We start from the raw sequence: 26,388 nt of genomic DNA on the forward strand, positions 1-26,388 counted from the left end.
GTTCATCATAATGAGCCACAAGTACAAAGTTCACTGTGACAAAGCTGAAGGAGCCTTCATCCAAAGACCCCTCCTCAAAGCCACCAAGTGACACTGCACAGGCGCAACAGGGGAGGGTCTATGGAAATGGTTATCTGAGACTCATTTTAATCAGAAGCGGGGAAAGGTTATGAATACGTATAGGCATTCTTGGGTTTATTATGAATATGTAATACCTTACTATATTTAAGCACACTTCTTATTGTTAAAAGGTGTGCGTGTTGGGCGGAGCAAATCCCCCACACACCCAGCGCTGTTTTGCTTATACTTTAAAGAACATGATTTAATGAATTGCATTAAACGTCGCTGTTTATTCATGGAAAAAGTGTAAGTTATTTATTTCAATATGGATTTTCAGGTTCATCTTACTGTACAGCAATGAAAGTGACTATTACACAAATAAAAGAAAACATAGATTAAGATGAAAGATCTCACACTCCCCTAGGGATCTTGGATATCAGACCAGAAAGGCTCTGCACCTGATTCAGACTTCCAATTCCTGTTTGCAGATGTGGTTAACACCAGAAGCCTGAGAGATGTAAGACCCCACAGTAGGCTGAGGTGGGATTATTTATGCCTCCCAAACTCAGGTCCCAAGTTAAATCTCACCCTGATCTCAAACAGATGAAAAGTGGCCTTGAAACATGCAGTTTAGTAGCCTAATACATGCTATTCATTGCAGTTGTACATGTTATTACTATTATTTGGGCCCCTCATAACAAGAAGGACACTGAGGTACTAGAGGGAGTGCAGAGGAGGCGACAAAGCTGGTGAGGGGCCTGGAGCACAAGTCTGATGAGGAGCAGTTGAGGGAGCTGGGGCTGTTTAGCCTGGAGAACAGGAGGCTGAGGGGAGACCTTATCACTGTCTACAGCTACCTGAAAGGAGGTTGCAGCATGGAGGGTGTGTTGGTCTCTTTTCCCAAGTAGCAAGTGATAGGACAAGAGGAAATGGCCTCAAGCTGCACCAGGGGAGGTTTAGATTGGATATTAGGAAAAAAATTCTTCCCGGAAAGGGTTGTGAAACACTGGAGCAGGCTGCCCAGGGAAGTGCTGGAGTCACCATCCCTGGAGGTGTTTAAAAGGCATTTAGACAAGGTTCTTAGGGACACAGTTTAGTGCTAGAGTTAGGTTAGGTTATGGTTGGACTCGATGATCCTTAGGGTCTCTTCCAAACTGAAATGATTCTATGATTATATCCACGTATTATCTCCTCCACTTATATAATTTTAAGAATTATACTTGCAAAAATGGTAAATTTAAAATTATATATTTATACACATTTATAACAACATTAAGAAAGAATCATCTTCTAAATGAGAACCAAGTTACACCAAACAGTCTCCACTAGTGCCAATCTATCCTCTCATGCCTTGAATTCAGTGACAGATGGGATTAAGTCTTCCAAGTCTGTTTTATCATGACATTGCTAACTTGTCTAAAGTTTTGTCTCTGTAGGAATGCTGATCAGAATGGTTACAGTGGAGAAGATACTCCATGTTAGTTCTCTGCAAGAAGACTATTCTAAGAAAAATAATGTATTCTCCAAGATAATTATCCCATCTTGGAAGCAGCAAGGCAAATCAGACTATTATTCCTTTTTTTTTTTTTTCTTTTGTTTTGGCAACAAAGTTTGTTTCTCCTGGAACAGAACAGAGAGCTTATCATTAGTCATCTCATGGTGTCACGGAGGCACCCCGAGGTTAGTTTAAGGGACAACAGGGTCCAAAACAACTTTTATTAAACCGGTGAGAAACAGGGTTTTAGCACTCCAAAGTGACTTAAATACAGGTTCGGATATCAGTTGAGGAAAATTATTAAGGGGCAGCAACTAATACAACAGGCGGTCCACAGTGTGCATGCACGTGGCTTCACCCAAAACAATGCTGGAGCCGTCTCTGAGTCTGGGAGGAGTACATGCTTGCCTAAACACGGTGTGGGATTATTTTTAAAGGGATACACGTACTTGTAGTGAGTACGGGAAGCGTACACTCGCGATTCTGCGAGGGTAAATTTATAATACACTCGCAATCCTGCGAGGGTTAATTTACTTACACGTGCAAATGTGCACGGAATATTACACGTGCTTATGTGGAAGCATGGGAGGAAAATACACTCGCGATTGTGCGAGGGAATAATTTATACACATGCTCGTATTGAGCACGGAAAGTTACACGTGCAAATGTGCACGGAAAGTACACGTGCTTGTATTAAGCAGGGAAAGTAAGCGTGCAAATGTGCACAGAAAGTTACACGTGCAAATGTGCACAGAAGGAAAATACACCCGCGATTCTGCGAGGATTAATTTTACACGTGCTCATATTGAGCACGGAAAGTTACACGTGCATATGTGCACGGAAAGTATAAATATACTCGCAAACCTGCGAGAAGTTTTACTCACAGCCGTGGCGGCAAGGCAAGCGGAGTCTCCATCCCGGGGAGGGGGGCTCTCGGTGTCAGCATCTTGCTCGTGCTCCGAGAGACCCGCGACAATGGGCGGAGTCTTGACGAGAATCCTGTTTTTATACTGGCTGATCAGCTCTGACTGTAGGCATTCTAGAAGCTTCTCTGCACCCTCACACTGGCTGTGGGTGCCCCTGAAGCCTCCAAACATCCCCCACACTGGCCGCAGGTGCCCAGCAGCTCACTGGCGCCTCGGCACTCCCTTCTCCTAATGGCCCTGGCCAGGGTGCTCTGGGGCCAAACAAAAGAAGCTGTTAGCCTCAAGTAGCAGAGAGAGAGGGAGATGTGTCTACTCCTTCCATACTGAAGGAGGGAGGGGGAGAGAGGGGGGTTTGCATTCTGTCACAGCAGAAAGCACCTTGGTCAGCATCGATGAAGTGTACTGGTTTTTGTCCACAATTCTGCTCTTTGGTCCCTCACCAAGGAATAATGGGTTTTAAAGGCAAAATTCAAATTTTTATTTAGGAAGAATGTTTTTAAAAAGATTTCTACTGATTTTTTTTTTTTATAAATACTCATGTTTTGCTTTTAAATATTGTCAAATCTGGGAGCCTGATATAAGGTATACTGGTGGGAGTGGGTAGAAGAGGTTGTGACCTACTGGGGAAAACAATATGAGACAAGGTCCTGAGCAACCTGATCAACATAAGTATTTGGGTTAGCCCTGCTTGGTGTGAGAGGTTGGACTAGGGACTTCCAGGGGTCCCTTCCCACCTAAATAATTTTAAGATTCCAAGATGTAAATTGAGTTATGAAGATTCTGAGACTTGTGTTTCCTGAGGTGTAGGTACTGTGTGTATTCAGGTGCTCTGAGGGCCCTGTGATAACCAGAATATTTTCCTGTTCATTATTTTCAAGGGTAATTTGATTTCTCTGTTCAACATGCCTCCAGATGTTTTCTTGCCTGTGCCCTCTGGCCCAAACTCTTGTCTCAGCTGGGCTCCTTCCACTTAAAGCCTAGGGGTGCTGCACTCCAACAGCCAAAATGGGTCATCCTTAGCCATGCAAGGTTCCTGCTGTTGTACTGCTGTTAGGAGCTAAGCATCTGGGAAACAAACCCAGGCTTCCCTGAGCAACAACTTGGAGACACTGCGAATTAATATATGCTCACCTCTGTCATGCTCCACTTAGAAAGTGGACAGTAGTAAGTTGTTGGTTTGGGCTTTTTGGGTTTTTTTGGGGGGGTTTTGTGTTGTGGGGTTTTTGTTTGTTTGATTGTTTGTTTGTTTTTATCAAGCCAACTAGCTGTAGAATAACACAGGGAGGGTTTATAGCATTCTCCAAAGACGGACATAGTCAGCGGGGTACAATTCCAGCCTTCCCAGCAAGGCCCCAACACTTATTATGCATCCAAATCTTTCTGGCTGTTGTTGCCTTGGTGTTTTGGGGTAGTTGAGATGCAGAGAAAATGTCACTTTGCTGCCTCTTGGCTTCTTCCCCCAAAGCAAAAGGCTTATTGTTCTGTTGCATGACATTGCTGGTATTTGAAAAGTGCCTGTGGTGGCCCTTGAAGGCCAGGTTCTCCCCATTCTTGCATGCTTTTCTTCTTATTTTTCAGAATGATTGACATTGCCAAGTTGATGAGGTTGAAGGCCTCCAAAACAAAGGAGCCCCTGTGACTTGTGGCCAACCAGGATCACTAGCTGGCCTCATTCTCCCCCTTCCTGTGTACACGCCATCAGGGAGCCAGTGGAAGCAGAAAAAGATGAGGTAAAATGCCTAAAAAGACTGAGCAGGAATGAAGCTGATTCCCATCCCTTACTATACCCTCCAAAGGCAGAGCATCTAGCAGGACCTTTTGTCTGCTTTATATGACTTGGATCAGTGCTAGCATGCATTCCATTCAAAACCTGCTCTCAGTATTAGGCTGGGATGGATGTTCACTTCATCAAATTATTTATTTATTTATTAAATCACAGAATGGTTGAGGTTGGAAGGGACCTCTGGAGGTCATCTTGTCCCACCCCTCTGCTCAAACAGGGACACCAAAAGCCAGTTGCACAGGACTATATATAGACAGCTTTTGAGTATCTACAAGGAGGGAGACTCTACAACCTCTCTGGGAAACCTGTTCCAGTGTTCAGCCACCCTCACCGTAAAAAGTGTTTCCTGATGTTCAGATGGAACATCCTGTGTTTCAGCTTGTGCCTCTTGTCCTGTCACTGGGCACCACTGAAAAGAGCCTGGCTCCATCTTCTTTTTACTCTCCGTTCAGATATTTACACACATTAATAAGATCCCCCCTGAGCCTTCTCCAGGCTGAACAGTCCTAGCTCTCTCAGCCTTTCCTCATAGGAGAGATGCTCCAGTCTCTTCATCACCTTTGTGGCCCTTTGCTGGACTCTCTCCAGTATGTCCATGTCTCTCTTATACTAGGGGAGCCCAGAACTGGACACAGGACTCCAGGTGTGGCCTCACCAGTGCTGAGTAGAGGGGAAGGATCACCTCCCTCGACTTGCTGGCAATGCTTTGCCTAATGCACCCCAGAATACCATTGGCCCTTGCCACAAGGGCACATTGCTGGCTCATGGTCAGCTTGGTGTGCACCAGATCCCCCAGGTCCTTTTCTGCCAGGCTGCTTTCCAGCTGGGTGGCTCCCAGCATATATAGGTGGATGGGGTTGTTCCTCCCCAGGTGCAGGACCTGGCACTTCCCTTTGTTGAACTGTATGAGGTTCCTGTCAGCCCATTTCTCCAGCCTGTCCAAGTCACTCTGAATGGCATCATGACCCTCTGGTGTATCAACCACTCCTTCCAGTTTTGCGTCATCTGTAAACTTGCTGATGGTACACTCTGCCCCAGCATCCAGATCATTAGTGAAGATGTTAAATGGGACTGGACCCAGTATTGACCCCTGGGGTACACTGCTAGTCACTGGCCTCCAACTGGACTTCCTTTTGTCACCTATGTACTCATAGAAGCTCATATTTATATAATATATATTAAAAGAAAACTTAACCAAACCCTAAACAATAGGACCTCTGCCCTTCTTCACAGATGTGAGGAAGGTGGACATAGGGGAGGCCAGAGCAGGGAGAGTAGTTTGAAACTACAGGTCCTCCACTGAGTACCATCAAGTTGATTCTGACATCATGGCCGCCTGCTCTCTTACAGTCAGATATCACCCAAGCACAAAGGTCTCCCTACCTCTGTTTCTGTTCTTTTGTTCTTAAACAGGACAATCAGCCTGTTTCTTTCCACTGTTGTCTGGGGAATGCAGGCTGGACAAACCCATGAATTCAAAAAAATTCCTTGGTGGTGCTGACACTGGTGGCATGTAATTACTGAAGTGCAGCATTATTTTTCCAGTTAAATATGAGCCAAAAATGCCATTGGTTTTCATTCCCCTTTGCCTGCTGTCAAATTTCACAGAAAGCTGATGACGTGGAAAAGCAATCACAGATGTTCAGAGAAGGAATAGCATGTGTGAGAATGGTACATTTTTACTTGCGACTGTGTAACCTTTCAACTACACACTCCAAGGCTGGAGTAGCATTGTTTCTACCCCTGTAGTTCTCATGCTGTTTTTATCCTGGCCTTGAACCTGTAAATACTGAGATATTGTTATGTCTGTTATGGTAGTTTCTCATGGGAAAGAATTGCCACCAGAATGAGAATCACCCTCTGTAACCCCCCTGTTCCCAAGTAACCATTACGTGTGTTGGAGCCCTGCTTTCCTGGAGATGGCTGAACACCTGCCTGCCAATGCGAAGTAGTGAATGAATTCCTTATTTTGCTTTGCTTGCATGTGCAGCTTTTGCTTTACCTGTTAAACTGTCTTTATCTCAGCCCACGAGTTTTCTCACTTTTACTCTTCTGATTCTCTCCCCCATCCCACTGAGGGGGAGTGAGCGAGCAGCTGTGTGATGCTTAGTACCAGCTGGGGTTAAACCACGACAAACAGACAGGACAGAAAGAGACATGGGTGAGGGGGGAAAATACAGTGAAAGCAAGAGAAGCCTAGAGAGAATGATGAGAGAGAGACACACACACACAGAGAAAGAAAAAGAGACATAGAGAGCAAAACAGATGAGAAAGAGAGAGAGAGAAACAGAGAGAGACAGAGAACAAGAGAGACAGGAAAGGGAGATGGGGGGACAATGAGAGGCAGTGAGAAGGAGAGCCTGTCAGGGAGGCTGAGAGAGAGAAAGAGAGCAGCAGGCAGGGAGAGGAGCAGAGACAGGCAAGCAGAGATAGGCAGGAAGTCAGAGAAGTGAGAGGCAGTCAGACAGTAAGGCAGGCAGAGAGAAGGAAGCAGGCAGAGTGGCAGGCATCCAGAAGAGACAGGCAGAAGAGAAAGAGAGGCAGAGAGAAATAGATCCCAGCAGGGAGGCTGAGATATGGGGTGAGTGAGACAGGAAGACAGAGGGAAAGGCAAGCAGAGAGGCAAACATGCAGAGAAAAAAGAGAGAGGAAGGCAGGCAGGGAGGCAGAGGAAAGTTTAAGAGGCAGGCAGAGAATCAGATATAGAGGCAGGCAGGCTGAGGCAGAGATAGAAAGGCAGAGTAAAACGGAGAAATAAACTTAACAGCAGAGTCAATTATACTGTTAAGCATCATTCTTTATTTTTTCAGTGCTGAGGAATCCTGAGGATCATCCTCCATAAGTGTTCCAATGACTGAATTCTCTTGCATTGCTTATATTCACATAATTATTACATATGCATTACAGTTTTTGAAAATTCTGACATACAATACATCTACACTAAGAAATAATTGATGATGTTAGATATAATTGTTTAGTTTCTTGCTTACAATACACCTATTAATTATTAGTTAAATATAAACTAAGCACTCTGCTTCTAAACAATGTATCGCTTAATCTTCTGTCTCCCTCCTGTCATGCAGAAGGATCTAAAACTTGAAAAATATCCCCTCATTTTGCAGGTGGTCAGAAAGCATTTATCTCATGTCAATTGGTTACATGAATTTGGCAGCTTCTCTTAATTTCCCCCCTTTTTGATACACTTGCAAATTCTTTTGCAATATAGATCTACAAAATATTAGCATCTCGTGTTGCGGTACGGCATAATTCTCTGTTACTTGATAGCAGTACCAAATAGAACATTGTAGCATAATGCAAGTCAAAATTACTAGTATTAAAATTAGAGTCACAAGATGTATATTTTTTGTGACTTCATGTAATACTTCAGTTTATTCCCAAAAGGATTTGCAATTGCTCATATTTCAGTACTGTATAAGACTACTATCAAGACTATAATTATCACCAATAATGCCAACAAGGAATATTTTGCAGTTTCTGATTCAACCTGTGCAGACATTTCTTTTAGTTCACTTTGGGCTATAATAGTTTTCATTAAAGATTTGTGTAAAAGCTAACTAGAAATAAAAGCATTTATTACTGCAGTTATACTTTTAGAATCACTAAGATCAACGTTGGGAAAACTGGGAAGCAGTAGGTCTACTGGTGCTTTCTTCACTCTTTAATAGTGAATCCAGGCAGGTTGCTCTTTAATCTTAATTGCAGTAAAGGCCGTCAGCAACACCTGGAACAGTCCATTCTACTTTTCTTTTAAAGGTGGACCTGAAAAAGTTTTAACATCATATACTTAATCTTTTGGCTTGAAAGAAAAGACCTAAGTTTCTCTTGGCCCAAGGCTTAACTCTACTTCTGAGCAGCACTAAAGGTAGTGCTTGATTCCACTTCAAATTAGTTTCTTGACAAAGTTTATTTAACTGCTGTTTGATTATATGTTTAATTTTCTTTTCTACCTGCCCACTTGCTTAAGGTTTGTAGGGAGTATGCAACTGCCAATCAATCTCTAATGCTTTACTGACTTGCTGCACTATGTGTGCAACAAAATGTGGCCCTCTATCAGAGGATATCACAGTGGGTACCCCAAATCAGGGTATGATCTCATTTAACAAAGCTTTAGTTACTTTTCTGACTTTACTGTCTCAGCAGGGGAATGCTTCTGGCCAACCAGAGAAAGTATCTGTTAATATCAGCAAATATTGATACCCCCCTTTTCTAGGGAGTTCAGAAAAATGTATTTGCCAGTATTGTCCTAGTACATTTCCCTTTTCCAGTTGTTCTTATTTGTACCCTATTTACAGTATCAAGATTGTTTTCCAGACATATTTCACATTGCTGGGTCACTTGTTTCCAAATAGTATATAAATTCACTCTTACCTTTTAATCAAATCTTGGTATAGAGCATCAGCTCCCCAATGAGTTTTGTTGTGTTCTAATACCATTTCCTATAACACACTGCAAGGTATAGTTTACTGATGTTGGTTCGAGGAGACAGCCATCTGGGATCAGAGACATTACCTTCATATCTGTCTCTGTCTTTTTAGAAGCTTGTCTAGCAATGTAATCTGTAATCTGCCAATTTATTTCCAATTTCCTGATCAGTGTTTCCCTTTTGATGCTTCTTGAAATGCATGATGGCAACTTTTCTGGTAACAGCACAGCTTCCAACAATTGGAATATAATCTGTTTTCCTTGTTGTCCTGGTTTTGTTAGAAAACAACTTTCTCTTTTAGTGAATTTGCCTGTCAGCTAAAGCCTTCATATTAGCTGCATTTTCCTGGAGAACTAGACACATGTTTTGGTAAACCTAGCAATGGAATGCAAACTTATTGATAAGCACGGATGGACATCTCGCAAGAGGGGCGACGAGAAACAAAGAGACCAAGAAACGGACCAACTGTGTATAACATCCCATTCACGTGAATACTTCATATAAAAGTGGGAGATCACGAGGATCTCGTCCCTTTTTTTGCCTTCTTTTCCCTTCTGCTTATGGCCGACATTAGGAGAGGACCTTGCTAGTCGTCCCTGCGAACTGAGGCCTAGTGAGAGACTGAATCCAGCTCCGGTTGGCTGCAGAGTCCAGTCCAGGACTTCAGGTGCCGGCTCTGCAGTTGTTGAGACTTTCAAGATTAGTTTTGTATATTTTGTATTATTTTCTCTGTTCTTATTAGTAGCATTAGTAAAACATTGTTAATTTTTCCAACTCTCTTCTCTCTGTCCTTCTTTCCCTCCCGATTGCCTGTCCTGAGTGGGAAGGGGGGAGAGGGAGGGGCAAAAGGGGGAAGTGGGGGGAGGAGAGTAGGTTAACAATACATCTGCCAGGGTTTTATTGTCACCCTGCAATCTTAACCCTCGGCACTTGTGCTGTTAATAAACTTTGTTCTTTTCAAATGGCTCCATGGGCATGCACCACTCTAAAAACATACTTTGAATCAGTCCAAATATTAATCTTCTTCTCTTTGGATAATTTTAAAGCTCATGTGAGCACAGCTTTCTGGGCAGAAGTCCTAGGAGGCAAAGGTTTAGCTTCTATTACCTTGTGGGTAGTTGTTATGGGATACCCAGCTTTACATACTCCTCACTTTACAAAGCTGCTTCTGTTGGTGAACTGGGAATCTTCAGCATCTTTCAGTGCCTGTTCCTTTAAATCTGGTTTGCTGGAGTAGACAGTTTCTATTGTTTCCAAGCAATTGTGGACCACAGGCTCTGAAACAGATTAACCGAGGAAAGAAGCTGGATTGACAATGTCAGTAATGACAATATTCACATCATCTTGTTCCAGCGACACCGCCTGGTATTTCAGGAATCTCGAGGGGGATTCAGTACGGTTGTGACTGTATCGGACGCTAACACAGTCATTTTCTGTCCCATAGTGAACTTGCAAGCTTCCTGTACATAGAGTACAACCGCTGCCACAGCTCAAAGACACCCAAGCCAGCCTTTGCTCACTTCATCTAATTGCTTAGAGAAGTAGCCACTGCTCGTTTATAGGGTCCTAATTGCTGTGCTAGGACACCCAGAGCAACGCCTTGCCTTTCATGTGAGAATAACCACAATGGTTTGGTGACATCTGGGAGGCCCAGGGCTGGGGCCTTCATCAGTTCCTTTTCAGTTGTGAAAAAGCCCTCCTGGCTTCTCCCGTCCAATTCAACTTGGAGGTGTTTTCTTTTAACAGTTCATACAAAGGCTTTACTAAAAGTCCATAATTAAAAATCCAAAGTCTGCACCAACCTGTCATTTCAAGAAATGTCCGGAGCTCTTTTACCATTGCAGGTTCTGGTGTCGGGCAGATAGCTTCTTTTCGCTCCATTCCCAGCTCTCCCTGTCCTCCAGAGATCTTGAATCTCAGATAAGTCACTTGGTACTGCATCAGTTGGGCTTTCTGTTGGGAAACTCGATACTCGCTTAATATCAGAAAATTAGTAAACTTACAGTCCATTGCACACAATCTTCTTCGGTTTTTGTGGCTATAAGGAGATAACAAGGTCCCATTTCCTGGAAGAGCTTCCTAGGCTTTGAGTTCTTATCCCTGGGGTAACACTGTCCAGGTTAATTGGGCTTTTCTCCCAGTATTGGGATTTTCTCACTCAAAAGCTTCTGACTCTCATTGTCTAATGCAAGACAGAAAAGGCATCTTTCAAATACAACACAGTCAACTATTTGTGATTGTCTCATAATTTGGTTAACAATGTGTAAGGATTAGCTACTATTGAGTGCAATTTTATTTATTACTCTGAAATCCTACACTAACTTTATAGCTTTTACCATCTTGTTTCTTTATTCGCATTCCATCAGCAGTCCAAACTGCAGGAAGTTACTGTTTTTTTTTATTATTTTGTTTTTCCCCTATCCTCTAATTTCAGGGGATATTGTTTGATTCTGACTGGTCCACCTCCAGGTTTCAATTTAATTTTCACTGGTTTTGCATTCTTTGATTTACCAGGAGCTCTTGAAGCCCAGACCCCTGGAAATACTTGATCCAATATTTCCTGAGGTATTTGGCTTTGCTGGTCAGTTTGAATCATTGCCAAATTCAAAATCTCAATTTTTTATCTTGAATTTCACTTTGTTTGAATATTATTATTGCTTTCAATTGCTCTAATAGGTCTCATCTTAATAACAGTTTTGGAGACCCAGGCATATATAAGAACTTCTGAATTCCAATTTGTTTTCTCAATTTATATTTGATTGACTGTCAAAAGAAAAAGAAAGATTTCTCTTGTTGGCCAGTAGCTTCCACTACAGTTAAAAAATCTTTATCTAAAGGTATCAATTCCAAAAACCAAATAAGATGCTCCAGTAGCAATTAAAAATTCAATTTCTTTTCCCTGTTTTCCTCTTCTGTCTCTGAAGCTTCATCATCTGCCACCTCGGAAGGTGAAGGCACATAATCTTCAATTCTACCACCCCCCCCCCCCCAGTGGGGGCACATAATCTACTATGCTATCCTCCCCTCTCATCAGGGAGTTTTCTGTCTTATTCTACATACTGAACAACATTGTTTCGGCTCCCTCGTACTTTGTTTGGCTACTTTTCCAATGTTAAAAAAAAAGAATCCTGTGGTGCCAAATTAATACCACATTCTTTCTGCCACTCTGAGTGATTTCACAAAGTGAAAAATATATCAGCATACATAACTTGACTCCGTTTTCCTTCTCTCTTCGACAATAGCATTAAAGTACCATAACTCAAAGTTTCATTGAGGCCACTTTTTCTCATCATCAAATTTGTACAATGGCCACTGATTATAATATTTCATCGAGGTTTCTCTATTCACATTATCACCAGGTGGTTCCTCAATTTCTTTCCTGTGAGCTAAAACACACCCTAACAAGCTCTTTTCAGAATACCACTACTATGCTGTCCTCCCATTATGCTTAATACAGAACAACACAGCTCATAACAAATGCAAACTAGGAGTATTAATACATACATCAATACTCCACAGATACTACTAAAAGCTACTCACAACATACAATCCCCACTCTCTCCAAAACTTACAGTTAACACAAAACAATTCAGGCACACAGCTCAAATGCAGGTAAGACTCAGCTCTACAGTGTCACTGTCCATTCGGCAATGGACTCGTGATGGTTCTTTTACCTTGATCTCAGAGCACAAAATTAAGGCGACCAAAATGCCAAGGGGTTATAATTCAATCAAGCAGTGTTACTTTATTAATTTGCCCATAAAGCGGCACGTGATAGAGAGAGAGAGAGTAAGAAAAAAAAAGGGGAAAGAAATGGGGAAAAGTAAAGGTAAAGATGAGAAATGAGGTTGCGTTTCTCACCAGTCCAGTTCCAGAAGCGTCCCTCTGGTCTCCGGTCCCGTGGAGTCCGGCCAGTCCTCTGTCGTGGTTTGGGATCCTCTGGTGGGAAGATCTTCAACAGTGTCCATTCTGGAGTCACCTTTTATGCTTCTTCACCCCCCTTGCTCCCATTGTTTGAGGCCAGTCTCCGCCTAGACTTCGCAACCCAGGCTCGTACTGCGCAGGCTCGAGAGATTCACGCTTTCTTTTGCCAGCGCTTACGTGTCCAGCATTCAGGGGTCTTTCTCTGGTCCATTGGGTGACCTCAGGGCCCTTGGCAAGCTTCTGAGCATGCTCCTTTTCGTTGGCCATTGTTTGAGGGAGCAGGTGAGGAACACGTGTAACTGAGGCTGCAGGTGAGAACACATCTTCTGGACGGCAGCTATTGTCCCTGGGTTGAAGAGACCCTCATAACAATAGCTTTCAGGAGGCGGGGGCTGGTTCGGCTGAAGCAGCAGGCAAAGTCCACACGACAGCCATTGTTAGCAGCAGCCCCCCCTTATCGGAGAAACAGTGCAACACAATGCTTCTCCTTGGGCCTCTCTCCAAGTCACTGTCCATCTGTTCTTTTGGTCTCAGCTTCAGTTCTCTAAGTTCTTGATGGCGATGTTCAGGCAAATACTGCTCCATCTTCGGACTGACTCTCACACCACCCTGTGACTGAGCATCGTCAATGGGAATTCGTGGCAACAACACAATCCTCAAAGGGAGACAGAAAGTAAGAAGGAAGAAAAGGGAAAGGAAAAGGTAAGTCATTTATCACGCGATCCGCTTTGTATCAATAAATTTAGGGATGTCTACATTGGAAGGTACACTAAACAAATTGTGGGCATCAATCACAGATGTTAAAAGCGTCAAACGCTTTACCATTTTCTAATTTAAAATATACAGTACCGTGGACAGAACAAAACTTATCAAAATTAATACAAAAAGAACAACGATGGGGTGACACAACTTGTTCAGGATGCCTGTAGCAGTAGGTGACCACCTGAAAAGCATGTTCCACCACTTATGTTCTGCATCTTTTTCTATTCTTCTTAACACAAGGTGAATTTCTTCAGCATCGTGGTGAGCGGTTATCAAGGTTTTCTGTCCATTTACTCGAACTTCTTCCAAGATCTCGATCAGGTCTTGGTGTTGCAACAATTGCTTTACCAATGAAAGATTCATCCCAATAGGTGTAGGCAGTAATTCTTGAATCAGTGTGTAATTAGATTGTATAAGTTGATGAGATATAACTGGTGCTAGATAAGAAAAATCACATCCATTAATCTTAACAAAATCACAAACACAAAAATTTGAATGATTTCTAATATTTACCGTCACCATATCTACTAATATAGAGTTGCAAGCAGTCCTCAAGCACACACAACCTTTGCCAATACACACTAGTACCGTTTCTCGATTGTCAGGATGAACCTCAAAGTGGCAAACATTCTGCTCAGCGTCCAGACAAATGTCTTGAGCACTGATTGTATTACTTTCGCAGATGAATCCTTGCTGTTCTCGCACAATGCAAGATTCTAAATTGACAGTTTGCCATTTCTCATCTATTTTTTGGGCCCATACTCTATGCTCGAAAGGACAGAGTACAGTTCCGTTGTGGTTCAACCCTAATGCAATGATTGGGTAAATTATGTATATTGAAGCATTGTGTATGGCTAACACAAAGGTTGTGGCTGTGTTTGTGTTGGGGTTATAGGTAAAGTTTACCAAAGTCCACCAGGATGGGAGTTCTCTCTCAAATTCAGTGGCGCTGTCCCAAACAATTTTCCGAATTTCGGTAGGAAAAGTGCCTTCTTCACCTTCCCTTATGATCGAGGCGGCCACTGATTGCATCCACAGTTGTGCCTGAAAACAACTGAGAGCCAAAGGAAGGTTATTATGTACCACAATTTGTGATCTTTTATATTTACTTTTGGTAAACAATTTATTCATTAATATTTTTGAATCAATGCCATTTAAGACTTCCAATCCTGTCCCCAACACACTAGTTAGATCTTTAACTTATTCTTTACTATCCCACTCCTATTCAATTACTATAGTAGGTAAGTGAAAAGATGTAGGAAAGTATTAGCAACTTAATTGCACTATTGGTCATTTTAAAATGTAGGCCTTCAGATTTGGTTCTTGAATGATTCATGTTATTCTCTGTGTCCCTCGGAGTTCTCCTGCAAAAAGGAAAACAAACGGGGCTCGCCTCCTCAAGGCAAGAATAATTAGAATGATGGAATTATCCAGCGGGTGCAGCTTGTGAGTTTGGAAAAGTTCCAAACCATTCTCGCAATGGTTTCACAGTGTTTTCACCTGTAGCCCTGACAAAAGCTTCAGCTTGGACTGATCCTGGGGTTATTTCCCCCCCCACTAGCCCTGTTTCCTTAAAAGGGATAAAATAATTCACTTGCTAGGCATCCCACAAACCTTTACCCTCACTTAAATGTAGAGGGTTGTCTTCTATAGGGTGCTTTTCAAGCTGTCTTCGACATTGTTCGCTGGCCAAGGCTTCACGATACAAGTCTTTAGCTCCAGTGTGTTTGTGCTTTACGTGTAACCATTCTAACAAGCGTTCCCAGTCTTCTGAAATTTGGTCCTTTTGTACAGGGGCCAGTCTTGCTAATTCATCAGCTCGGTTATTCCATTCTCCTGCGGATCTCTCATCTACCTGATGAGAAGCCACCCAGCCCACAGCTTGTCTAGCTAGGTTTTTAAAAGCTCTTTCAGACAGTGAGAAAATGTTACAATAGTGTTCAATCTGAGCATACCACTTTCGTACTGAGGCCTTTTGGGCCACCCGGTCAGGGAGAGGGGTCCCAGTAGTGACTGTTCTTATGACTTTAAATGGACTTCTTGATACAGTTGGCTGCTGTCCCGTAATCTTCTCTACTTCTACCAGAGCCAAGCTACCAACAAACAAACCTTTCTCCCAGGTACACTCTGAGTTAACCTTGGCACCCAGGGGAAGGGGGTATTGTTCTGTCAACTCTAAGGCACTGAGGATGCAAAAATGTCACTTTAAGGGAGAACCCCCAAACCTTTTAGCATCTACTTTGCCTAGAGCAGAAATCTGTGCACCGGTGTCGATTAAAAAGGTTACAAGTGCATGCTTAGGACTCACTATTGCTGTGATCAACAAATCTTCCCCCTTTGTGTGTGTGAGCTGTCAGATATAAATCCACCCTTCACCCCCCCACCCACAACTAGGGAATGGAGGTTCTAGTTTCCCTGTTTCTGGGAGAGACTCTGGAAGTCCCCTTATGAAGGGAGTTATCATGTTAGGATTCACTGGCAGCATTATTGGGGATTCACATTCGGGAATCAATTTCCTTTCATGTATAATTTGCAAGCAGGCTGCTTTGTGTACACTTTCTAGCAATTGATCAGGTGTGCCAGTGATTGCTAAGGGTTCTCTCCCAGTTAGGGATACACGCCACATGTATTCGGTTTCAGATTCTTTAGGGAGGTGACCATACTCCTTTTTCAGTTTGGTCAGCTCAGTGGCAGTGTAAGGTGTTTGCTTAGTTGTAATGTGAGGGTCAGTGTCCTCCTCATTTGCATAAAAGTATTCTGTTTTAACTAAGGCTCTCACATGTGGGAATTCATCATAACGTTTTCCCGAGTCCTCCAATTCTTTCTGAGGGTAGATTTGATTTATGTGTCGGATATTTTTCTCCTCTAACTCCCGCTCCCTCCGCACCCCCGTGTTTTCCTTCAGAGTGGCTTTCAATGAGTGGTTTTCTTCCCTCTCCTTTTCTAATTGTTGAAAGCAGTTTTCTAATTGTTGTTCTAAATTGGAGGTTGTTTTTTTGTAAAACCTGCACTAGATTTTCAAGTGATTCTATTATTTTACTTTCGTTGCTGTGTCGCATAAAGCGATCTTCTATTGCTGCTACTAGGCTGGCTCCTAGAACAGCACAGACAACTGTCTTATCTTTATTTGATCTAAACTTAGGCTTGGTCTGCAAAGAAATCACTCGGTCCACTACACTTTGCAAATTAGTCCAATTGTCACAAGCCCAGTCTTCTCCGGGTACGGAGGGTTGGGCTCCATACTTTGCTAAGAGCGTGTAGAATGAGTCCCGGCCTCTTGCTAACCAAAAATCCTGATTGTCAGCTTTTCTGGTCATTCTTACTACGAAGGGGCGGTACACACTCTAGGAAGGCACAACTTAGTTACAAAAACCACAGCAACCGCTGTGTCGCCCTTCTCTTTCCTGAGTGGTTGAAGGGGCCAAAAATCTGCTACAGGGAGGCACAACTTAGTTACACAAACACATAAGATTGCCCCTTCACTCTCCCTAGCAGACAATTCTCATCAACATGAGAACAACACCCCTTTTACACTTTGAGATCTTTTGGTTTGATTCCAAGAGACAGAGGCCTCTCACTACTTACACTCCTCTGTTTCCCAGAATCCCATCCTCGTCGCCAATTAAATGTCACAGTCCATTTGGCGATGGACTCGTGATGGTTCTTTTACCTTGATCTCAGAGCGCAAAGTTAAGGCGACCAAAATACCAAGGGGTTATAATTCAATCAAGCAGTGTTACTTTATTAATTTGCCCATAAAGCGGCACGTAATAGAGAGAGAGAGTAAGAAAAAGAAAAGGGAAAAGAAACGGGGAAAAAGTAAGAGTAAAGATGAGAAATGAGGTTGCATTTATCACCAGCCCAGTTCCAGAAGCGTCCCTCTGGTCTCCGGGTCCCGTGGAGTCCGGCCGGTCCTCCGTCCTGGTTCGGGATCCTCTGGTGGGAAGATCTTCAACGGTGTCCATTCTGGAGTGTGAGAAATGCAGTTGTGATTGGTGCTAAGATGTTTAGTGTTTACAGATATAACCAAATGAGGCACGGGCTCTGAACCTGGAAAAAGGAAAAGGTGGTTAAGTTCTATGTAAAAAGTTATGAAACTTGCTTATGAAGTTATATTGACAGAGGGAACTAACATTTTAAGTGTTGACTAAACATATAATGGGTGCCTACTAATGAACTAACACTTTAAGGCTTAACCACACAATAAATGCTTAGTTTAGAGCTTTATCTTAAGAAGAACAGAACCCCATCGAATGCCAAGATAAGAAGTTTTACTGCACCTAGCTGTAATCTTGAGGAGACAAGACAACGAAGATTTACAACAAAAGGGGGCGCCAGTCTGCTTTCAATCGACTTGGTAGCTTGGGTCCCAGTCAATTCAACATAATGAGCCAAAGGTAAAAAGTTCACTGTGATGAAGCTGAAGGAGCCTTCATCCAAAGACCCCCAAAGACCCCTCCTCAAATTCACCAAGTGACACTGCGCAGGTGCAACAGGGGAGGGTCTATGGAAATGGTTATCTGAGACTCATTTTAATCAGAAGCGGGGAAAGGTTATGAATATGTATAGGAATTCCTGGGGTCATTATGAATATGTAATACCCTACTGTATTTAAGCACACTTCTTATTGTTTAAAGGTGTGCGTGTTGGGCGGAGCGAATCCCCCGCGCACCCAGCGCTGTTTTGCTTATGCTCTAATGAACACGTGTTTAAGGAATACAAGGAATTGGATTAAACGTTGTTTATCCATAGAAGAAGCGTAAGTTATTTATTTCAATTGGTGACCCCGACGTGATAACCTTGGATAGCTCTGTGTTACTTCAGGTTCAAGGGAGGCGCCCCACTTTAATAGTGGCCCTTGGACTTGGGTGTGCGGAGAGCTATCAACATTATTCAAAATTAAAGCATAAGCAAAAGAATTGAGAAGAATTGAGCTCACTCCCCCTGAATACTGCAGTTTACCCATAATCCAGAGTGCACAAAGGTCCTGACGGGAAAAGTGGACTGTAAGTACCGCCGGGTCAGGTAGGTCCTGATGGGAAAAATGGACTGTAAGTACCATCAGGTCGGGTAATGTGATTGTGTGACTGGTGTTGGCTGAGACGCAACCTGGTTGCGAAGCGAGTGCGGAGTCCTTCTAAGTGCGGTTTCAACACCCCGCGAGGGGATTGGCCACTGAAGGGACAAAGCGAGTGAAGCACTCTCTCTCTGTGTTGTGGGTTTGAGCCCCACGTTGTAAGCTAGCGGGTTCGATTCCCACGTTGTAAGCTAGTTGTAGTGGGTTCGATCCTCACGTTGTGAGCCAGGTTTCGTGGGTTTGAGGTTCCCACAAGAGGTCGAAGGGGAGCGACCTGCCGGAGGTACCCCCCCTGACAGTCCCTTGGGGAGGGGTCATGTTAGAGTTTTGGACCCCACAACAGTCCCTTGTGGGGGATTATGCTAGAAGTCTGGGATGAAGAGAAGTTCACCCAAGGAAAAAGCAAAGGATAAATGGACTCAAGGAGTGGACCCCCCAGTTTGTAACAAAATCCTGGGGAGATATAAGAAAGAAACTAGAAAAACTCAAAGAGATAAGGAGAAACAAAGAGTTAACTCATCCCTCATCCCATCTGTTGGGACGGGACAATTTGGTGTCAGAAGTGGGATATTCTGTGAGAAGAGGTTCGGGGGGGGATAGGAGCCAGAGGCTCTAAAGGAGGACTGATCGGTCTGTGCCGTGTTCTCCCGCAGGAGATCATGGCATCCCGGGTCAAGCCAGGCCTGGACTGCTCCCTGATATTGAGTTTGCTGAAAGATTATAAGGCTTGCCAGAGTCCTGAGGGTCTTAGGTGGGCTTCTGGACATTGGTCGTCTCCAGATATTGTAACTGAGCAAATAAGGGACTTGGCAAAAGAAAGCAGATTTGAGATTTCTGCTGTTTTGGAAGCAGCCTTGATAGCTGCCCCGAAAGACAAGCAAACTGAGCAAGAGATCATTAAATCACTGTAGACAGATTTACAAGCAGTATGGTTTGAACTTCAGCAAGCGGAGAGAGAATTAGCTGATAACAAATGAATCACAGAAAAACTTGCAGAACAGTCTGCAAGATGCCTTTAGTACTAGCTATTTTTCTTTGTGGGTATCTTTTTGAATGTGTTGCAGTTTCGTAAGTCTTTGCCTGTTGTATGGTATAGTAAGATCACAGATTGACCCAAAATGTACATTTTGTGACGATGAGCAATTTGGCTCTTGACTGTGTGAATGTGGTGATGGGGTTTTGTGTGTGATAGCCATTGCTTTTCTTTCTGGCATGCTGGCTTTGTTCTGGCATCTGGACTTGCACGGCTCTGTGATAGGCTGTGTCTCATCTCGGTGTGCTGGATTTGGCTCTTTTGTATGTGCACCGGATGATGGGATCCTGGTTTGGGGATGGCAGTTGTGGCGCCCCAGATGAGACACTGATAAAAGCTTTGCCCAGTCCAGCTTGCTGCGGCGGGGGGGGGAGGGTGCCAATGGGGCTCCAGCGCGCACTGATCTGTTTTGTCAGGGAGACCCAGCGGTGCCTCCACCTGGCTGCGCAGTGAGCAGTTCAAAGGTGCAATGCTAAAATTGAGATATTGTCTTGAATGAATGTAATTGTGATCTGTTCGCATATTTGAACTTGGTATTTGGTCTGAGTGTCTGAGTTCAGTATTTTAGTTTGTATATTTATATTTGGTACCAAAAGAATTTGTTTGGGGAGATAATTACAAAATGAGAACCGGTTCCATTACTAAAGTACCACCTTGCTTCCCCTTAAGATGCATCTGTACACATGAGAGTAAATTAGTGGGGGAAGTGATTTGAATGTGAAATTCTAAGTTAACTGTATTGCAGTTAGTGTTGTTCTGTGGATAGACTGATTTGGATCTAAAATTAATGTAAGGGATTGATGCTTAATATGCTGTTTATTGACATCTGTAAGACATTACAAAAGGTAGGAGCTGAGGGATGTAACTATTGCTCAGCTAATTGAAATTGCATATAAAGTTTATAGTCGCAGGAATTAAATGAAGAAAGAAAAAAAAAGTGAAAAGCTGAGTGCTAAAGCGGTGAAAAAACGCGGGGGGCAGAGCAGCGGCTGCTGGAACTGGAGCTGCAGCTCCTCTCCTCCGGGCTCGCTGGCCGCAGGGGATGAAGCGTTGTTTATCCATAGAAGAAGCGTAAGTTATTTATTTCATGGAGTCACCTTTTATGCTTCTTCACCCCCCCTTGCTCCCATTGTTTGAGGCCAGTCTCTGCCTAGACTTCGCAACCCAGGCTCATACTGCGCAGGCTCGAGAGATTCACGCTTTCTTTTGCTAGCGCTTACATGTCCAGCATTCAGGGGTCTTTCTCTGGTCCGCTGGGTGACCTCAGGGCCCTTGGTGAGCTTCTGGGCATGCTCCTTTTCATTGGCCATTGTTTGAGGGAGCAGGTGAGGAACATGTGTAACTGAGGCTGCAGGTGAGAACACATCTTCTGGACGGCAGCTATTGTCCCTGGGTTGAAGAGACCCTCATAACAATAGCTTTCAGGAGGCGGGGGCTGGTTCAGCTGAAGCAGCAGGCAAAGTCCACACGACAGCCATTGTTAGCAGCAGCCCCCCCTTATCGGAGAAACAGTGCAACACAATGCTTCTCCTTGGGCCTCTCATTTGTCCATCTGTTCTTTCGGTCTCAGCTTCAGTTCTCTAAGATCTTGATGGCGATGTTCAGGCAAATACTGTTCCATCTTCGGACCAACTCTCACATACAGTTAGGACACTTTACAACATAGCTGGGTTCACAACACTCACACTCCTTACAAGTTAAAGCCACAGCAGCTGCCACTGTATTTTTAGGCATTAAAGTGCATAACTATGAACAAAACTACAATATGCTTTACAGCTATATACAGAGCCATCTTTACACCACAACAACTTCAGCAGAGGAAGTTTACACCACAACTTATTGATGTCTTAGCCATTGTCTGGGAGAGCAAGGTCTTTCTGGGCTTTCTATCTGCAGGTGCAAGGCAGCAAGGAAGGGGGGCATAGATGGGACAGACCTTGACTGACATCCAGGCTGATCAGTGAAAATATTCCATACTCTTAGCATCATGCTAGGCTGCAACTCCTTCAGGAAATATCCAGTTGCTCTGGCATAGAGTCTTCCGTGGGCTGCAGTGTGGATATCTGCTCCAGTGTGGTCTCTTCCACAGGCTGCAGTGCCTGAAGCACCTCCTCCCACTCCTCTTACCTTGGTGTTCACATTGCTGTTTCTCACACTCCCCCCCTCCCCTGCCTTCTCTGCTCTCTGGCATTTTTGCCCTTTCTTAAATATGTTCTCACAGAGGCGCCACTAACTTTGTAGATGGGCTCAACTCTGGCCTTGCCAACCAGTGTTCAGCCCCACAGTACTCCAGTGAGGCAAGAAGAGCAGACCTAGATTATAGCCAGGTATAACCAAGAGTCAAGATCACCAGGCAAGTCCATGATGATGAGGCTAGAAGTAGAAGTATGGGAAAGAAAGAAAAGAGAGAAAAAGATTTCACCATCCTTATGGCTCTGCTTTATGTGTGATGGAGTTCACAGTCTCGGATCCAGCGATGTGCGGCGTCCTCCGGTGTCTTGTTCAGTTCATGTGGTGAGCAGAGTGGTCCTCAGGATGGCAGGTGGGCGCCACCAGTGTTATAGTTGAACTGAATTTTGTGGGCTGTGTTTTGATTCTGTAGACCGTATCCAAGATTCTTAGCTTTGATACTGTATCCAGGTTCAGAATGTGCATTCAAGCATGATTTTATATAACCATACCCTATTCTTAAAATTGACATAGATTTATGACATATTCTTTAAAACAGGTAACTTAGAAATAACTGATAAACATGCGAATGTTACTTAGCATCGCTTAGATAGACAATTTATGTTAGAATAGGTGTGGAATATGCTAATGGTTGTCAAGAATTGTAATGAATATGTATGTGACCAAATTGTATAAATATAGTGTAGTCTGAATCAGTTGTCGGAACCAGCTTTGGGTGCGAACCCCTGGTTTCCCAGCGCTGAAATAAAGCACCGCATATAACTGCACCTGTGGTTATGTGTCTTGAATGCTAACATTTTGGCGACCCAGATGGGACCTCGCGAGCATTGCTGAGGCGGATCGCGTCTTGATCCTGCTTCAGCCAGCTAGCACCGAGGTATTCTTGGGGAGCGCATCGGACGCGACCGACCCTCTGCTGCTCACGACGGACCTCTGACTGGTAAGAAGGTGCTTTATTTGGATTGTTGGATACCCGCTTGGTCTGGTTTTGGTCTGGTAGCCTGCTGGTCAGGCATCTGGTAGCCTGCCGGTCAGACGCGGCAAAAGCCACGCTCGGTTGGGCAGAGAGCTCCCGGGGTATCACCTAGGCAGCCATCCGTTAGACAGAGGGAAACCTCTGCAGGTTCGGCATCTGGTCTGGTTATTTGTGTGCACCTGGTCTGGTTATTTGTGCTGCTCAGCACCTGGTCTGTAGTTCTGGTGATTTAGTCTGTATTCACTGTTGAAATTGGTGATCTGATCCGTGTTTACTGTTGTTCTGGTAGTTACTTGTGTTATCTTTCTGTGTTGATATGTCTGATTCAAAGGTATCGCCGTTGATGTTTACTGAAACATTGGAAGGAGGCTGGGTTTGGACAGTCTATGCATAAAAAGAAGTTGATTGAGTATTGCACTCATTGGTGGCCTGAGTATAAATTACCAAATGAAGTACAGTGGCCGCCGGAGGGCACTTTGAACCATGAAATTATTGCTGAATTAATGAGGTTTTGTCAAAGAGAGGGCAAATGGGATGAAGTTCCATACGTCGATCTCTTCTTCTATCTCGAGTGAAAGCATGATTGGAGAGAGGGCTGTGGGTTAATGTTAGTGCAAGGTAACAGCAATAATAAGTGTACGGGATGCACAACGGAAAAGAAATGCATGATGTGTTTGGCTGTAGAAAATAGCAGTGGTAATGATTCAAAGACGGATTTACTGTGTCTCGATGTTGCGCCTTCTGAGGAAGGGGTACCAATTAGACCCTCCGCGCCTGTCCTTCCCATTGATAGTGATGACGAATCAAGTGATGAAAAGGAGGCAATAGCCGGTGTAAAAGGAATAACTGTAACCCCAATATCTCACTGAACTAGAAATAGAGAAAAAGAAAAGGAAGCGCAAAAGGGGGGAGGATTATCAAATGTGATGGCACCCCTGTGGCAGGCAGTAGGTGTTGGGGGGGAACCAGTCTATGTAAAAGTCCCGTTTTCGCCGGGGGATTTAGTGATCTGGAAGCAGTCGGCTGGTCCTTATCAGGAAAACCCAGATAAGGTTGCAAAAGTGTTTAAGATGATAATTAAGACGCAGAATCCTGATTGGGATGATTTACAAGTCATTCTAGATACATTAATGGATTCTACAGAAAAGGATATGGTTATATGGGCTGCAAGGGATAAGGTGAGAGAAGATATCCGGAATGGGAGAGTAGAGGGGAATGTTGATGAGAATTTTCCAAAGGAAGATCCCCGATGGAATTATAATACAGGAGGCGGGTTATGCCGTCTCCGGAGGTATCAGGATTGGTTATTGATTGGTGTTCAAACTGCTATGCCGAAGCAAATGAATTGGTCGAAATTGTATAATGTAAGGCAGGAAAAGAATGAGTCTCCCTCAGCCTTTTTAGAAAGATTGAAAGAAGCTGCCAAAAGATATACGGATTTAGACATAGAAACGGAACAAGCGAAAATTCAGTTGGCTCTAATTTTCTTAGGGCAATCTCAAGATGACATTCGAAAGAAGCTGCAGAAATTAGAGGGTGCACAGTTAAGGGATCTGGACGTAATGTTAGAAACAGCTTGGAAAGTTTATAATAATAGAGAAAAAGAACAATCGAGATGCCACCAGCAAAATTTGTTGGCTTTGATCCAGGGACAAGGCAGGGGAGTAGGAGTCCGGGGTAGGGGAGCTGGAAATGGTCGAGGAGGAGGTCGGGGACGTGGTTCGTGGAGTGCCCAAGGAACTCCCCTGAGACCCCTCATGAGGCTTGGCATAAATCAATGTGCCTATTGTAAGCAAGAAGGACACTGGAAAAATGAATGCCCGGCTAGGAGCCCCGTGGGTCAGATGTCCGATGCGACGGGAAATGCGGTACAGACTATGGTGTTAGGGGAATACAGTAATAACAGCTGACTATATGAAGGCATGGAAGTGAAAACCCAGAATAAGGAGCCCTTAGTGACAATACAAGTGGGAGACCGGAATGTAAGATTTTTAGTAGACACGGGGGCTACTTACTCTGTATTAAATTCCTTACAGGGGGCAGTGGGTCACAGAGCTACAACAATTGTTGGTGCCACAGGGAAGGAGGAAGTACGGCCATTCCTGCAACCTTTGGATTTGTGTTTTGGAGAAAAGGAGCTAACCCACGAGTTCTTATATGTTCCAGATTGCCCAGTTTCTCTTTTAGGACGAGATTTGCTGACTAAATTAGATGCCACAATAACATTTGAGGATGGAAATTTGGTAATGAAAGTTCCGGAGTCAAAGGTAGGACAAATTTTACTATTAAAAGAAAATCCAATTGTAAAAATACCACAGGCAATAGAAGATGCAGTGATTCCCACGGTATGGGAAACTGACATACCTGGGAAGTCAAAGGAAGCTAAACCTGTGAAAGTAGCGCTGAAGGAAGGTGCTGAACCGGTACGATTAAGACAGTACCCATTGAAATTGGAAGCCAGATTAGGAATAGTATCTTTAATTGAGAAATTTTTGAAAGGGTTAAGATTGCAGGGTGACAATAAAACCCTGGCAGATGTATTGTTAACCCCCTCTCCCCCCACACACTTCCCCCTCCTTCTCCCCCCTTTTCACTAAGGAGAGGCGATTGGGAGGAAAAGAAGGACAGAGTGAAGAGAGTTGGAAAAAATTAAAGATGTTTTACTAATGCTACTAATAAGAATAGAGAAAATAATACAAAATATACAAAACCAATCTTGAAAGTCTCAGCAACTGCAGAGCCGGCACCTGAAGTCCTGGATTAGACTCTGCAGCCAATCGGAGCTGGATTCAGTCTCTCACTAGGCCTCAGTTTGCAGGGACGACTAGCAAGGTCCTCTCCTAATGTTGGCCATAAGCAGAAGGGAAAAGGGCAAAAGGGGCGAGATCCTCGTGATCTCCCACTTTATATATGAAGTATTCACGTGAATGGGATGTTATACACAGTTAGTCAGTTTCTTGGTCACTTGCTTCTCGTCGCCCCTCTCGTGAGATGTCCATCCGTGCTTATCAATAAGTTTGCATTCCCTTGCTAGGTTTACCAAAACATGTGTCTGGTTCTCCAGGAAAATGCAGTTAATATGAAGGCTTTAGCTGACAGGCAAAATTCACTGAAAGAGAAACTTGTTTTTAACAAAACCAGGACAGGACTTCTAGAAGAATGTGAATCAGAATACAATACTCCAATTTTTCCAGTAAAGAAACCTGATGGTAGCTATCGACTAGTCCAAGACTTATGAGAAATAAACCAGATCACTAAGGACATACATCTGGTAGTTGCAAATCCGTATACCTTGTTAACATCTGTGAAAGAGAAATATAAATGGTTTACAGTACTTGATTTAAAAGATGCCTTCTTCTGCATACCCCTTGACCAGGAAAGCAAAAAGTTATTCGGTTTCGAATGGGAGAATCCACACAACGGAAGAAAGGCCCAGTTAACCTGGACACGCCTTCCACAAGGATTTAAGAATAGTCCAACTATCTTCGGAAATCAACTAGCCAAAGAGCTTGAGGAGTGGACTACAAGAGGCCATATCGGAATTCCTCGACAATGGTATTTGTTGCTGCAATATGTGGATGATATTCTGATTGCTGCTGAGACCCAAGAACTTTGCATTCAGGTAACAATTGAAATATTGAATCAATTAGGAATGAATGGATATAAAGTGTCAAAAAATAAAGCTCAGATTGCATCCACAACTGTGATCTATCTAGGA

The 26,388-nt window shown here is 43.6% G+C and overlaps 1 long non-coding RNA gene across 1 annotated transcript; it reads right to left on the reverse strand.

Moving 5' to 3' along the window:
* Positions 1-7,114: 7,114 nt before the first annotated feature.
* On the reverse strand, positions 7,115-15,721 carry LOC135577136 (uncharacterized). Its single transcript, XR_010468719.1, has 3 exons — positions 10,511-15,721; positions 9,816-9,985; positions 7,115-8,044 (listed from the first exon to the last, which is right to left on the reverse strand). It is a non-coding gene; the product is annotated as an uncharacterized LOC135577136 (long non-coding RNA).
* Positions 15,722-26,388: the final 10,667 nt, after the last annotated feature.

The sequence above is a fragment of the Columba livia genome, chromosome W (assembly GCF_036013475.1).
Source record: "Columba livia isolate bColLiv1 breed racing homer chromosome W, bColLiv1.pat.W.v2, whole genome shotgun sequence".
NCBI classification, from domain to species: Eukaryota; Metazoa; Chordata; class Aves; order Columbiformes; family Columbidae; genus Columba; species Columba livia.